Here is a 17,194-nt window from a genome sequence, read left to right on the forward strand (position 1 = left end):
CAGAGAGGAACACAGTGTAGTATTTTTTTCTGATTTCAATTGGACAGAAATCAGCTACTAATGGTTCCATCCTACAGAGTCCCGTTAAACACAGAGTAACTTACTGTGAATTGATTTGTATTCTATGTATAATAACTTACACAGAAAACATATCTCGACTAAATACTTTCTAGGAAAATAATCACGTCAATGTGCACACTGGGTATAAAAAATGCATATTTGTTCATACAAATTTTGGAAAGTTATATCTGATTTTTGTCATTTTTTGGTAAATGAGAAATAGATCCATAACAGAATAGTTTAATATACTATGTATTCAGGAAAGAGACAAATCAAAATGCAAAGAGAATGATGCAAATCAACTTCCAATTGTGAACCTCATTAGATATATACAATGTTGCCTTTTTTTGTCTTTTGTCTTTTTAGGATGCACCTGAGGCATGTGGAGGTCTCCAAGCTAGGGGTTGAATGGGAGCTACAGCTGCTGACCTATACCACAGCCACAGTAATGCAGGATCTGAGCCCCACGAGCAATGTATACCGCACCACAGCTCACTGCAATGCTGGATCCTTAACCCACTGAGTAGTGCCAGGAATAAAACCTGTGTCCTCATGGATACCAGTCAGGTTCGCTAACCACTGAGCCATGATGGGAATCCCAATGTTGCTTTTTCTTAGTTTAGTTATTAGTTCCAGAGAGCGTCTCAATTATGTGCAAGCAAAGCCTAGTAGTCAACTTGAAGCCACCATTATTCTGTGTAATTTCAAAGAAATTCAGTCATTAAAATGGTATAGGAGACATGCCATTTACTTTAATGACCTGTTTTGATGCTTCTGGGGATAAGTTGCCAGTGATCCTGCAGAGTTTGAGTCCCCAGGGCTACAGAGGTCAATGTAAATACTTGGTGCCCAGGAATACTCAGTTTCCATAGAAATGCAATGGGGGTGACCTGCTTCTCTGAAGCAGCTAAGTTTTTCAGGCTGTTTATGAAACAGTAAGAGTATTATTTTCTTGATATTGTAACTGGGATCTTCTTTAACTTTACTTATGTTATGTCACTATAAATGCTATCTAATACTGAGTCCAATAATAATAAAGACACAAGCTAAGAGCCATGCAGAATTGGCTTCCAGACCACTGGCCACCATCTCACAAAGATTAGGATAAACTTATGGGCTGGGAATAGATAATAATACATATTTCTCTATATGTACCTTAAATTGATAGATAAGCTTTCACAACAATGAGGACTTTTTTTTTTTTTTTTTTTTTTTAGTGGCAGCAACTGCAGAATGTGGAAATTCACAGGCCAGGGGCTGATTCAAGCCATATTTGCCATCTACACTGCAGCTGTGGCAACACTGGATCCTTTAACCCACTGTAATGGGCTGGAGATTGAACCCACACCTCTGCAGGGACCTGAGCCAGCTGCAGTTGGATTCTTAACCCAGAGTGCCACAATTGGAACTCTGGGAACTAGTTACTTCTGAAGGAATTCTTACCTGACATATCTTGAGACCTTGAAGAGATATCTATTCAATGACTAGGGCTGCAAGATAAGAGAATTCATAGGCTATAAATCCTGATAAAGTGTACACTCTATTCAGAATTCAAAATGAATGAGCCATTGTCCTCCTCAGCATCTGAAATATTCCATGGGAAGATTAGACATTAATGAACAAAAGGTGCTAAAGTAGAATTGCTATGCTCTGTTCCTAGATTTTTCTAATTTACCTTACCCTTAGAAGAGAAACATATTCTCTGAAAGACATGAATAGATTTGTGCATACAGGCAAAATATACTAGCAATACATGTTCTTTGTGGCCAACATTGTATATGTTTTCTTAGACTCTTTTAATATTTTATGCATTTATGTACAAGTGTTTTCTAATAGTTATGTACATGTTATGGTATTAGCTAATGGGTGAATCTCTACACTATAATAAGATAAGTGTTTCCTATGGGAACACCAATTTCAATGGGAAAGTGAAGACATTTCAGAGACAAGACTTTGGTCTATCCTCAGCATGTTCTGTATGGAAGAAACTAGGATTTAAGAGTAATAATTCTATCTCCTCATTTTCCTTTGTCTACTATAAAAAGTCATGACACTTATTTCTGTAAATCTTCTCATTGTCAAGAGCAGCTCCCATTCTCCACCCCTTCTTTTCAAAGGCCTTATGCTAATGGCTTCAAGAAACTTGAGTATGGAGACAGTCTTTGCCTTCTTGGGTTTTGCAGATTTCCCAGAGCTTCAGATTCTTCTCTTCCTCATGTTTCTGATGATGTATATTATCACCCTGATAGGAAATCTTGGGTTGATAGTAATCATCAAAATTTACCCCAAATTTCACATCCTTGTGTATTCTTTCCTTAGTCACCTTTCTTTGGTTGATTTTTGTTACTCTCCCATTGTTACTACCAAAATGCTTGAGAACTTGGTCATGGCTGATAAAGGCATCTTTGACTCTAGCTTTATGCTGCAGTACTTCCTGTCCTGCACTGCTGTGGTAACAGGGTCCTTCTTATTGCAGTGATGGCCAATGACCACTTTGTGGCCACTTGTGATACCCTGCTTTACACAGTGGTCATGTCACAGAGGCTCTGTGCCCTGATGGCTGGGTCATACCTCTGGGTATGCTTGGCACCTTGATACTCCTTTGCTATGCTCACCAACTAAACTTTTCTTAACATAACATAATCAACCACTTTTTCTGTGAATAACACTGCTATCATTGCTGTCTCAAGCTCCAATATACACATTCCCTACCTGCTATTCTTTGGCTTTGCCACCTTCTAGGAGGTGAGTACACTGGTGATCATTCTCACACCCTACATGTTCATTTTTTTCACAGTCCTAAACATCCATTCTCTTGGTGAGCTCACCTGTGCCTCACACCTCACCTGTGCCTCACACCTGACTGCTATCATCATCTTCCATGGAATCATCCTTTCCCTCTACTGTGTGTCCACCTCCAAAAACCCTCAACAAAATGCAACTTATAGCACAGCTGCTGCAACACTGGATCCTTTAATCCTCTGTACCAGGCCAGGGATCAAAAGCATGCTTCCACAGAGACCTGAGATACTGCAGGTGGATTCTAAACCCACGCCACAAAGGAAACTCCAGGGAAGACAATTTAATAAGTGTTGTTGGGATAATTTAATAGACATATGGGAAAAGATAAAATTAATTCAATTCCTTATGCCTATATATCAGGATAAATTAAGGTTGCTGGGTGTATCAAGTCATTGTTCTGAAAATTAATAAATAAATGAGATAAATATTTATTCTGTCATTCCTTCATAAATTGTATTTCAAGGTTACCCAACAGCTTATGAAGGGAAATTCAGACGAAATACAATAAAAAATGAATAACCCCAAGCTCCCAATCCCTCCCACTCCCTCCCCCTCCCATCAGGCAGCCACAAGTCTTTTCTCCAAGTCCATGATTTTCTTTTCTGAGATGTTCATTTGTGCTGGATATTAAATTACAGTTATAAGTGATATCATATGGGATTTGTCTTTGTCTTTCTGACTTGCTTCACTCAGTATGAGAGTCTCTAGTTCCATCCATGTTGCTGCAAATGGCATTATGTCATTCTTTTTTATAGCTGAGTAGTATTCCATTGCGTATATATACCACATCTTCTGAATCCAATCATCTGTCAATGGACATTTGGGTTGTTTCCAGACACAACTTCTTTTTTTTTTTTTTTCTGTCTTTTGTCTTTTGTTGTTGTTGTTGTTGTTGTTGCTATTTCTTGGGCCGCTCCCGTGGCATATGGAGGTTCCCAGGCTAGGGGTTGAATCGGAGCTGTAGCCACTGGCCTACGCCAGAGCCACAGCATCGCGGGATCCGAGCCACATCTGCAACCCACACCACAGCTCACGGCAACGCCAGATCATTAATCCACTGAGCAAGGGCAGGGACCAAACCCGCAACCTCATGGTTCCTAGTTGGATTCGTTAACAACTGCGCCACGACGGGAACTCCGAGACACAACTTCTGATTTCAAGGAGATCCTGCTGAATAGCATTGAGAACTTTGTCTAGATACTCATGTTGCAACAGAACAAAGGGTGGGGAAAAAATGTAATTGTAATGTATACATGTAAGGATAACTTGATCCCCTTGCTGTACAGTGGGAAAATAAAAAATAAAAAATAAATAAAATAAAAAATAAAAAAGAATGGGGGATCAAGGCAGTGATTTAAGTGGGTATTCAAATCATTAAGTGAATATTTGGTGGGGAATGTTAAAATGAAGTAATTATGTTGACAGTACTTGAATCTGCAAAGCAGACTAAGCATTACTAAAAGTCAGACAAGCAGTTAACACAGAGCTCAAAATGTGATGCAACTGGCAGAAATCAGAACCACATATGAAGAAACCTTGCCTAGAAGAAACTAAAAGATTGAATCTGAACTAATAAAGCTTCTTTTTTAAAAATCTATTAATCTAGGTATAGTTCCCTGTGCTACATAGCAGGATCTCATTGCTTATCCTCCCCAAATGCAGTGGTTTGCATCTAATAATTCCCAACTTCCCATTCTTGATATAATAGTTTAAATAATTTGTTTAGGAACAAGTCAAATGACACCAAAAAAGTGACAAGCCAAATATAGATTATGAAGCATTCTACAAATGACATGATTTCTCAAAAATAATTATCTCAATACATACACACAAGGAACTGCTACATGATATATAGAAGATAATATTACATAATGCTGGAACAGTTACATGATAAAGGGAATCTAGTACAAATAAATTTGTTTGAATCTTGATGTAAAAATATATCTTGATGACACTTGTGGAAGTTTAAACATAGATGGTGTATGAGATTATATTAAGACTATGTTATTATTTTTTAAGTATAATTTTGGCATAGATATTTAATCAAATTCTTACTTCATTTGTGGCTGCACTTTTTATAAACCACTATTAATGAATTAATTATTTTGGCAAGTGGATTGGTAGAGAAACACAATGTCCTACAAATATGATCATATTTTAAACAACTCCAGTTTATTGAATTGAAACCAGGAATGCACTGTCCTTGGAATGTCCTGACTCTTCAGGACAAAGAACAATCTACATACTCTCATATTCTAAGGCTGCACACAGGAATTTCTGGCCAAAAAATACATATGGGACAGGAAAAAAGTGTTGGAAGCAGTTCTCATACTTATGTATTGGGGCTCTAGCATTGGCTTAAGTACTTTTTATTTACTTGAATAGTCTTGAAAAGACTTAAAGTCTTAATTTCTTTGTGATTCATCACCCAGATTATTTCTGTGGAGCTGCAATTATTTAACAATAATTTATTAATGAAATTGTGCTGCTGGGAAAGTTCTTTACAAGTGTCATCCTATATTTTGTTATTGTTCTAAGAAATGCCACTTCTTAGTGGAATAAATACATTTTTAAAAGACACCCATAGATATTCTCAAATAATTTTTCTCTTTTATTCTCCTGCTATAACTGTCACCCTGAAATATCCAGTATATATATGTTTATACCCTTTTATAAGCCACTATCATATACTAGTATATATAAAGTGAAAGATTTAGAAAGACTGGAATATCACCATAAGCTGCAGAATTACTGACATGCATTTTTTTAAAGCTGATTGTCTGTCTGAAAATAAGTTATATTTGTTTGCCATTCCCTTTGCCCAAACTCAACACTCCTCCACCAGTTATCTGTATAATTTTCTCCCTCACTTCATGCTCAAAAACACCTCAGAACACACTTGTCTGACCCCCCTATTGAAAATGACAGCTTCAATTATATATATTTTAACATTTATAATTACTGGAAAATGACTGCTATATATATTTTTGTGTGTTGCCCATCAATTATAAATTATTGACAAAGAATTCTTTCTCTTTTCCCCTAAAGTCTAAGAACCTAGCTCCAAGTAATAATTATACAACTACAGATGTTATAAATTCATTTGAGTAATTAAAAAATTTCAAAACATAAAAATAAATAAAATAGGAATTTAATAAATGAATGAATGGATAATTATATATCCTTATTTTTTACTCAATATTCTCTATTGCCTGTGATATAGCAATTAAATATATCTACTATTCTACCCTTTTAAGAATCTTGATTAAAACAATGAAGGGTTTAAGAAATTTAACGTATTGTTGATTTCATCAAACCTTCCCAATAGCTTATTCTTCTAAAATGGTATTATTTTATGTGTTTTAAATACAGTTCATCAAAAACCTAGCAATGTCATATTTATATTATTCAATTTATAGATAATGGCAGTATATAAATTTCAATACTATTTTTATATTTAATTTAAAAAAACCTGCTTCTTTTTAAGATAAACAGATAAGCAAAACAACTTTCCAGTGAGTGGATTGCTCAGATAATATAAAGGGTCACTGCCAATGATGCTCTTCATAGATTTTGTTTATTTTTTCAGTTATTTGACTCTTTCCTTCAGGGGGTATATTCTGTGACAATAAGTTCAGTGTGTACTAACATCAACAACAAAAAAACACATGCTAAACAAATTTCATCAAGATATTAGAACCTCATCTGAAAACATCATTATATTGACTGAAACATGTCCAAGCCCATTATTTTCCACAAAAAATTTATGGACGGATGGATGGATAGATAGTCTTTTTTTTTTTTTTTTTTTTTTTTTTTGCCTTTTGTAGGGCTGCTCCTGCAGCATATGGAGGGTCCCAGGCTAGGGGCTGAATCAGAGCTGTAGCTGCCAGCCTAAGCCAGAGCCACAGCAACATGGCATTGGAGCTGCATCTGTGACTTACACCACAGGTCACAGCAATGCCAGAGCCTTAACCCACTGAGCAAGGCCAGGGATTGAAACTGCAACCTCATGGTTCCTAGCCCAGATTCATTAACCACTGAGCCATGACAGGAACTCCAATAGAGGCTTGATTAAAGCCAAGTTCAGGCTCCATGGAAAGAAATATTTCACAGTCTTCCTATGTTTAAGGTTTTGGAAGTCAGATATCATTTTTCTAATTTGTATAATTCGCAGAGTAGTAAGAGGACTCCTTGCTTTTAAAAAATGAAAGAAAATGGGCCAGCTCTGCTGCAGGACTGAGAACCAGATGCTTGGTCCACAGTCTTCTGGTCCTGCTGTGAGGTGGGAGTACTTAGCCTGGTGTTCTCTTCCCAAGGATTCTGAGTTCAGATGCTTTTCAGACTCAGACTCACGATGGTATGGGGTCCTGGGTGATGTGGTTTTGAAGAAACAAGCTTCAGGCTGGTGGCCACAAAGACCATGTGTTCATATATGTGACCCTAAAGACTGGCCAGCCCAACCACCAGGTCCTGGATGGTGCCCACAGGCTTGCCACCTTCCCAGGCTGGGCCAGCATGCTGGAGCCATACCCACTGGTGATTGCCAGGGGCACAACATCCTGTGGCTGCTGCAGCTTCCAGGGCACTGGCTCTGAGTGGCTGTGGAGGTCTAACTGTGGAGCAGCAGATGCTACTCTTCCTGGAAGAGTTCCAAGGCTGCTCAGATATGTACCAGTGCACCTGATGAAGGTCGCCATCTAGGGTCCAGCAGGTGGGACTGTGCAGTGGTGCTTCATGCACAGCTTGGCCACCTACCCGCCCCAGGGGCTACAGCTCCCACACCTGGAAGATAACAACTCAGAGGGAGCACTGGCTTCGCTATAATCCGTGGGAAAACAGATGAGAAGTGTGGGGAATAGGCAGCGGTGGCCCCAGAGCCTGATGGTTATCTGTTTAGGCTGGGCTGCACTCTATGCCAAAGCCGCCTAATGCCCTTTGAAACAAAATTTGCAAAACTCTTATCCGTGTGGGGGGAAGCGGGGGGGAAGGCAGTGCTGAGGAGAATCATTTTCAATGGTGGCTGATTTCCTGAATAATCTTGATTGACATACTAACAGAAGGATTGTTTCCTGAAATCTATCTCACTGGTGCTGCTTGATTGCATGCTGCTCAAAGAGCATCAAGGGCTTGAATGTGTCAGATGAGAAAAACTCAGGATTTCAATCTTCCTAAGTGACTACTCGAAAACGCATATGTTACTGTGCTTTTCTTAACATTTGTTTTCTGCTTTGCTGTAATCTGAAGATAACATTTAAAATGAATGTAAAGACTGTTGCAGCTAGATTTTAGCAGCTCTGCTGTATTGATTCTGACCTGTAGCCCTGAAAAAATTGTAAAAGCTGATTTAGATGTCTCAATGTAATAAAAGAACTTCACAAAAAACATGCACTATTCTAGGGTAGTTTTGAGTATAACACTATTCTTCATAAGTTTCAGATCAAGTTTATGCAGAGATTATTGAAAATTATTATTTAAAATAACACTAGATGTTTCAGAAAATTTTAAATAAAATAAAAATAAAAATATAAAGAAAAGGAATAGTGAGGGTGCTAGTTGAAAAGGAAACACAGAAACTCTCCCCAGTCTCAGGAGATTCTCAGATGGATCAATTTTAGGGAAAACTGCATAGGTTTCTGAGAATTTGGAAACAAATTACCTGGAGATAATTACATTTATGAAACTCTTGCAATACTTGGTATATCCAAAGACAAAAAACACAGGCTGGTTTTTTTTTTTTTTTTTTTTTTGTCATTTTTGTCTTGTTGTTGTTGTTGCTATTTCTTGGACCGCTCCCGCGGCATATGGAGGTTCCCAGGCTAGGGGTCGAATCGGAGCCGCAGCCACCAGCCTACGCCAGAGCCACAGCAACGCGGGATCCGAGCCGCGTCTGCAACCTACACCACAGCTCAGGGCAACGCCGGATCGTTAACCCACTGAGCAAGGGCAGGGACCGAACCCGCAACCTCATGGTTCCTAGTCGGATTCGTTAACCACTGCGCCACGACGGGAACTCCTATTTTATAAAGTTATTTAACATTCAAAGTGCAAAATTTTCTCTGAAAGACCCTGTGGTGTTATGCAAGTCTAATAAATCATCCCTCTCTTCTGTTAGCCATTGTCATATTAAAAGAAGGACAGAACCTCACTGTACCTCCATCTGGATACAATAACAAAGAGAATTTTACAAAAGAGGGTAATCCAAATGGCCAGGAAAAAGAAGAAAATATATCTAAGTAACCAGTAGGGTGCAGATGAAAATGAAATGAAATCTATTACACATTCTTCAGAAAGATGAAGTTAAAAAAAGACTATATCACACGTGTGGAGTAATGGGAGCTCTCATCTGAGGCTGGTATGTGAATGTTCTACACCATTTTAGCAGACAGTCTGCCTTTATCTAGACAATCTTATTCCTAGGCATGCACAGTAGAAATGTATATATCTGTGTGCCAGGGGACATGCCCAAGAATGTCCATTTTTGCATTACTGAAATTAGAATGTAATTATGACTGTAATAATTTCACACAGAGGAAAACCAAGTGATAAAAATGAAGAAAAAAATTACATACAAGATGGATGAAGCTTATTGTTGAGCAAAACAAGACATAATCATAGTGTAAGTTAAAATTAAAAGATGGTATTTAGAATACACATTAATGTAATTTGTCTATTTTTCCCTCTATTTCCCAAATTTCACTTAATGAACATAGTTTAAAATTTTTTAAAAAGTAATTTATTTATGGCATGCTTCTATTTCTTTTTCCTGAAACTAAGTCAGAAACATGAGTAACTTCTACCTAAAAACTCAACATCATCATCGACAGAAAAATCATTCAAGATTAGTGATACTACTGAATCATTTTGGAAAAATGAGTCAATATTTCCAAAAATGGACATACCTAAAACCACATCATATATAATTTTCCAACATTTAAAACAAATATTAAAACTACTATGAGGTATCATCTCACACATGTGAGAATGGCCATCATTAACAAACCAACAAATAACAAATGCTGGAGAGGGTATGGAGAAAAGCATACCCTACTTCACTGTTGGTGGAAATGTAAATTGGTAAAACCACTGTGGAAAACAATATGGAGGTACCTCAGAAAACTAAGTATAGAACTACCATATGATCCAAAAATCCCATTCTTGGGCATATATACAGACAAAACTTTCCTTGAAAAATATACATGTACCCATATGTTCATTGCAGCACTATTCACAATAGCCAAGACATGGAAACAACCCAAATGTCCATCGACAGATGAATGGATTATGAAGATGTGGTATATACACACAATGGGATACTACTCAGCCATAAAGAAGAAAAAAAATAATGTCATTTGAAGCAACATGTATGGAACTAGAAACTCATAATAAATGAAGTAAGTCAGAAAGAGAAAGACAAATACCATATGATATCAGTTATATCTGGAATCTAATATATGGCACAAATGAACATTTCCACAAAAAATAAACTTTATGGTCTTGGAGAACAGAATTGTGGTTGTCAAGGGGAGGGGGAGGGAGTGGGATGGTCTTGGAGTTTGGGAATAATACATGCAAACTTCTGCATTTGGTGTGGTTATTCAGTAATATGTTGCTGTACAGCATAAGGAACTATATCTAGTCACCTACAATGGAACATGATGGAGGATAATGTGTGTGTGTGTGTGTGTGTGTGTGTGTGTGTGTGTGTGTGTGTGTGTGTGTGTGTGTGTCTGGGTCACTTGGCTGTACAGAAGAAATTGAGAGAACACTGTAAACCAACCATAATGGAGAAAATAAAAAACACAAATTAAAAAATCAAATGAAAAATAAGTTCCTTCTTTGGTTAAGAGGCACTGAGTCACAGCAAACCAGGGTTCTTATTGCAAGCACTAGAATTAATTTGATAATTTTAATAATTTGGATAAATTATAAATCTCATATTTTAAAGGCATTGTATAGCTGTGGGAGAAAATAAATAGATGACAATATCAAAATTAATGCTCATTAAGTCAGAGAAAGACAACCCATGTGATTATTCACACTTAGGTGGCTTACAAACTTTTGAAAGAACAACATTGTTGCAAAATCATGTTAAAGAGGTCACAGCAGTCCTTCTGGAAAAAATTAGGCCTCTCAAATTCTCACAGATAAGGCTCCACAATACAGGCTCAGTCAATGCCTGAGAAACAGAGAGTCGTGAAAGCTAGCTATTAGAAGTATCATGAGCAGAAGCCACCTTAGGATTCAGATGCTGAATATAGATGTGGAATATAAAATAATTTGATTCAGTATATTTGTCAAACTGAACATATTACTAAAGAGCAGGAAATTATTTTTAAATACCCTGATTTTCAAAAGCAGTACTAGAAAATTTAGCAAATATTAAAACTCACTGTAAGGGTTTAACAGCATATTTAAAGCAAGTGAAGACAGAATTAGTAATTGGATGATTACATTTGAAGAAATTATTTAGAATCCAATGCCGAGACAAGAGGTTGGGGCAATGTCTGTAAGAAAAGAAAGTAGCCAAGAATTTCCAGAACTAAGGAAAGAGGCCGGCCCAGACACCTGTAAGACAGATACCAGGTAGGATAAAAGAAAAAACTTAATAAAGATCTAGGCATATTATACAAAATTACAGAAAGTTAACAATGTGCAGGCAAACCTGTAAAAACAGAGATATAAGCCAAGTACCCTTCAAAGGGATGGCTAACACTGGACTTCTAAATGGCTAAAATGAAAATCAGAATGCAGAGAATTTTGTTCTAGAGAAAATACTGTTGTCATAAAATTGTATTAGTCATATTTTTCAAGAACAAAGATAATTTTTTCAGAGGGACAAAACTAAGAGTTAGCTACCCACTGTCTTTTACTGAAATAAATATTAAAAGATATACTTTAGGCAAAAGGAAATTGAGATGATCTAAGAAGTCAAGAAGAAATAATGTCCAAAATGTTTAAATGTGTGTGGTAAACTAATAAAGCATTGATCATAAAGATCATAGAAATGGTATCCTACAGATGCTCACAATGTGTACATAGAACACATGATAAATTAGCATGTAACTGAAGTGTTGAGGTTAGTGGTGAGCTTTCTACAGCGACTAGTTTCACTAAGGAGGGGATGAGTGACTTCAGACTTTAATAAGCAAGGTGGTGTATTAAAATTTTTAGAGCAATAAAAGAGCAGTCAAAAAGAGCAACAAACCAAAAAAAAATGGAGAAACCATCATCAATCCTTAAAAAAAATGGAAAAAAAAATAAACACAAACATTTACAAAAGATGTAAGGCATAAAATATCTTGTAGTAATATTTCAAATGAGTGTACATGGATGAATGCTTCAAGTAAATCTCGAAAATTTTAAGGAAACGTCAGTTTGTAAAGTAACAAACAAACCCTGAAAACACAAGTATACAGAAAATGTTGGAAATAAACATTTAAACAAACTAGATGACTACTGACCAAAAGAAAACTGCTCTATGAACATAAGACCAGACTTTGAAACAAAGACTGTAAAGAGGGTTCCTTCGGAATGTTAAAGGTTCCAATCATCACACATAGTGTCATGTAATCACATCAAAATAGACAAAGCAAAAAGTGAGATGAACTACAAAGATCTGACATTCCATCATCAAAGTGAGAGCTTTTGCCAAAAATTTATAGATGGTGTAAGCACACACACAAAAATTACTTTACTTAATCCTGTATTTGATTTGAATATAATTAAAAACTTGATTCAGCTGAGATGTATATAAAACTACACTGAACTGCAGGATACATATTCTTTTGAACCACACGAAGCCATTTTTAAAAAATTTCTATATAGAGGCAGTAAAATAAATAAGGCTTTTCTTGTTCATCCCTTCTATTCAGCACTGTACTGGAGGTCCCAACCAGTACATCTGGCAGGATAAAAAAAATAAAATCCAAAGGAAAACGTAAACTGTCTTTAATCAGAGGTGATATGTGTATGCAGAGAATTTAGAAGAATCATAAGACAATGTTACACTTAAGTAATATACAAAAATCAATTAAAAATAAAAATAATTTTAATAAATATAACAGCATCCAAAAATAAAATATCTGCAAATATCAAAAGATGTTAGACAAATTATATAACTTTATTAATATATTTAATAAGAATTAAGGTACCATATTCATGGATTCAGGATTTATTATCATAAATATTATCATAATATTATGATATTTAAAATCATAAATATTAATTCTCACACAAACTGATCTGTAAGCTCAATGTGGTACCAAAGGAAATCCCAAAAAGGACCATGTGTATTTTGAGAAGCTGATTCTAAAAGGTTTATCAAAGTCTAATTGTCTAAGAAACTCCTGAATTAGAAGTTGAAGGTCCTTATCTTACCAGATCATGAGTGATTGTAAATCTATAGTAAATAAGTCAGTGTAATATTAGCACAGGGTCCCTAAATTAACTAAAAACATATAAAAGAAAGCCTAGACAGCACAAACATGAAGACTTAATTTATGGAAAAGTTAACAGACTAAAATAAGGACTTTTCCAAAAAACGGTGCTCAAATAATTGATCAATGAAGTAAACAAACAACACCAAAAAAAAAAGAAACCACAAACAAACCCCCCAAACCCAAGACAACATGACTGTTACATCTCACATTACACAAGTATACTATTACAGGTATACCATATGTTTCAAAGTGAAAGACAAAAACCACATGGCTTGTCAGAAAACATGGGCCAATATTTTCAGGATCTTGGGAATGAGGGTGTCAGAAGATGGATTTGACACAAAGAAAGTGGAAAATACTAACACTGCCAAATTCAAGAGGATGAGAAAAGAAGCAGAGAAGACACTTATGTGCAGTATATGAAATAGCTGGCCATGGGCAGCTGTCCAGACTACATTAGAACTCCTACAGGCCAGTTTTCAAAAAGAAACTATTCAGTAAACACATTTACAATGACTTGAATGGGAAATTTACCAAAACCAAGAAGTACCAGAAAACATACAAAACATCCCTGGTAAGTGACAAAGCCCTTATAACATGTCACACTACCATGTAGGCAAAAATCTCTGTCAGTGTGGGTGAGAATACAGAATAAATGTAACATTTCAATGTTGCTGTAGGTACAGCCATGCTGTTCTGCACCGTCCATTGGGGATGATATAAACATCCTCCTGGGCATGCAGGCATCCTGCCCCTGGGCAGGCACTGGAGGACGATGCTCACCCACACAGCTTCAGGCACCTCAAGTGGTATTGGGACATGTGTTCATCCAGGGCAGGATGAACAGACCACAGAGCTGTGCAAGCAGCACCACTGCAGACAACAGCATCCAGGCTCAGAAAGACATCATGAGTACAAAATGGGTGCACAAGATACAGGGCGGAGGGAGATATTCCATTTATGTGGCTCACAGATAACAAGTGCAGCAGAAAGCCAGGTCATGGTCTCACAAAGGGCACCTGAGAGTGGGGTTATGAGGAGATTGGAAAGGGGCACACAGGTAAGGGTAAAGCCAGTGGTCAAGTCCAGTGGTGTGTACACATGTGTACTTACAGGTGCACTGAATTATTCCTTATAATCTCCATGTATCTTATAAATATCCTTCAAAATACTTATTTTATAAAAATAATTTTTTAAAACTTTACACCCTTCAGAAGCGGCAATAGTCAAAAGGAAATTCATATCCAAATAGAGACAACTCTATAGCATAATTCAGTACATATCCATAGGTGTGCTGAGTTTCTAAATATAAAAACAAAAGAGGAAAATAAAAAGCAGTGCACTGGAGAATGATGTTTAATTATATGCAATTGTTTATTTAAAATAATTTTCCAAGTTTTCCCATAATTTAACAAATCTTGCTTCATTTTATCCTCTCAGACAGCTAAAAACCAACATTGACATTTTCTCTATTTTAACTACCATATATGCTACTTTAGTGACATTTATCTTTATCAAATCTAGAACAGCTTTAGAGACCCATATGCCATACATGTATAAATGACTTTCCTGGCAGTTATGGTGTCACTGATGGCTTCTTGGTCTCATCAGACTCTGGGCACTGTTTCAAGTGTCTCCAACCCTGTGACCAAGGAAAGCGTCTTGCACTCTCTTCCTAGGCCTACTTTCCCTCTGCAAAACAAAGGATTAGATCAGGCTACTTCCACCATGTTTTGCTGCTGTAAAATCCCATGAATGAATTTCTCATAATTTGCAATTAATTTTACTTCATCATTGCCACCTCTCCACCTATAAAGCATAATTATCCACACTCAAATATACATGAATCATTAAAAAGTAAACACATAAAATATTCTTAGTCATATTCTAATATATTCCCATTAATAGATAAAAGGGCTTTCCCTTAAAATTTCATTTTTATTTCTACTTCTTTATTTCAAGTCAATAATCAAGTCACCAGTATAAAATAAATGCATTTAAAAACACAAAGGTACATTTCAATAAGAAAAGATAGGCAATGATCTTGAAAAGCTATTGTATAATTTTGCTAAGGTCAACAAAATGAAAGCTATTATGAAAGTCAATCTTCAAAGGTTTCCTTAACAAAAACCTTCCTCAAGTATAGTAAAATCTTGGAGTTGCCATCATAGGTCAGTGGAAATGAATCTAACTAGTAAGCACGAGGACACAGGTTCAATCCCTGGCATCATTTAGTGGGTTAAGGTTCCGGTGTTGCTGTGAGCTGTGGTATAGGTTGCATATGTGGCTTGGATCTGGCATTGCTGTGGCTGTGGCATAGGCTGGCCAATATAGCTCTGATTTGACCCTAGCCTGAGAACATCCATATGCCATGGATGCAGGTTTGAACAAAAATAGTAAAATCATAGTAAAATCATCATTTAAGAAAACGTTTTTATATCTGGACCCTTGCTCCAAAAATAACAAAGTGTGTGTGTGTGTGTGTGTGTGTGTGTGTGTCGGGGTGGGTAGTGTGATGCTAGATAGATATGTGGGCACCAGGATATCAAGATTATACTTCTACAATTAACAATTATTTAAAAATAAAATGACTGTCTATAACAGATGACAACTATATGAGAACTATTTCTTTGTGGAGAGCCGAGGTGATGATAGGACTCAAAAAAAGGACCTTGCCTGATGGCAGAATAACCTGAAGGCAGGTTCCTAACCTAGGAAAGGAGCTCTCCTGAATGGTACATGCCAAAGGTGTGCCTCTGGACAGGATAAAAGCCTGCCTGAATGGTAAAAGCTGAAGGCAGGCCTCAGGTTATACAGCTCTCATGTTGATGCTCATGGGGAAGAATTGGGGCTTTCCTGGGAAAACAATTTCCATGTTTGCACTGGAGATCATGGATTGTTTCTTGGGTGACCTAGTCCTTCCTGCTGTTTTGTTATTCAGTTTTCCTTAGTCTTTCCTGATTATTTGCTTATTATTCTTATTTCCCATTCTTATTGTCCTGTGGTGATTTGTGATTTAACAAAATTACAATAATAATATAATAAGAATTTCATTCTAAGGGACTTTCCCCTATTTAAATCCAACTTAATTAAACATAGTGTTTATCTACTAACCAGTTATACAGTAAACTTTAGAGTTAGGATTTTAATGAGGTCTATAGAAGTTAGGCATATATTATTCTTGATCAAGAGAAACCCAGCTGTGAGTTTTGTCCTTGACTTTAGAAACTTTTAACAGTAGCTAGCTAAGTTGATTTGTATTTTTTCACACTGTCTCCCTGCCAAGGACACTTTGAAGATAGACACTAGTCTAAAGACAGGATTTTTTGTGTTTGTAAATTCTTCAGCTTGTGGGAATTAGCTGGCCATGAGATGGTTTGTGCTGGGTCTCCTCTTTCCCACATGATATGCTGTGCCTGTTTGTCCTTGAATTGTACTCACTAAATTTAGTTAGACTAAAGATTTTAAAACATGATGTATTGCTACTGTACTGTGTGATCAAAAAACAAAGTCTAATAGTTAACCAATGTACTTTTAACACTGTGAAAAACTGTCTATATAGTCAACCACTTATGCCAATAAAATCTGAGCAGTCCAGCGCCCTGAAAGAAGGGCCAAAGAGGCTGTCTCCATTTTTCCGCCTATGCTGTTCATCTCCGATTGGGATGTATACTCCCTGGCCACCAGAGCTGGCCTCTGGCATTTCCTCAGAAACAGTTACAAGATAGAAATGAGATGGGCCATTGTTAATGGTACCAGCTTAGTCATCATCCAAAGAAAACTATGGAGACACCAATGCCCATGCCAAGGTCCTGGGATGAGACAAGCAGCCTCCATGAAACTGTCTATCAACATTGCTAAAATATCCTCATGCACCTGGGATAATTCAT

The 17,194-nt window shown here is 36.7% G+C and overlaps 1 pseudogene; it reads left to right on the forward strand.

The window, feature by feature from the left end:
- Window positions 1-2,188: 2,188 nt before the first annotated feature.
- Window positions 2,189-14,281, forward strand: LOC146398915 (olfactory receptor 5D14-like; annotated as a pseudogene).
- The last annotated feature ends 2,913 nt before the right edge of the window (window positions 14,282-17,194 follow it).

Source organism: Sus scrofa, chromosome 10 (genome assembly GCF_054392235.1).
Source record: "Sus scrofa isolate SSC_HxYL_T2T_F1_AM1 chromosome 10, Sscrofa_HxYL_maternal_Yorkshire_Landrace_v2.0, whole genome shotgun sequence".
Lineage (NCBI taxonomy): Eukaryota > Metazoa > Chordata > Mammalia > Artiodactyla > Suidae > Sus > Sus scrofa.